The following is a 299-nucleotide window of genomic DNA, read 5'->3' on the forward strand; positions in this document are numbered from 1 at the left end:
CGCCGAGCCCGCCTCCCGCTCCCTGCGGCCCGCGCCCTTTGTCAGCTCGGTGTCCTTCCGCGCAAAGCCCTTGCGACAAACGCGGCCGAGCTGCGCCTGCGCGGGCGTTATACGGCTGCTCGGGTTTGCATTTACAGCATCCGTCAGCGGTACAGCAGGATTCCATACCAAACCTCGGGGGCTGCACGGGCCTTCCAGGTGACTCAAAATGAGGACGCTCCTGTGGATAACGAGCCTTCCTGAAGACTCACATTGCCAAATAAGGATTTCTGAGACTAATTGCAACTTTTTTTTTTTTT

The sequence above is a fragment of the Athene cunicularia genome (genome assembly GCF_003259725.1).
Source record: "Athene cunicularia isolate RWA chromosome 4 unlocalized genomic scaffold, athCun1 chr4_part3, whole genome shotgun sequence".
In the NCBI taxonomy this organism is placed as follows: Eukaryota; Metazoa; Chordata; class Aves; order Strigiformes; family Strigidae; genus Athene; species Athene cunicularia.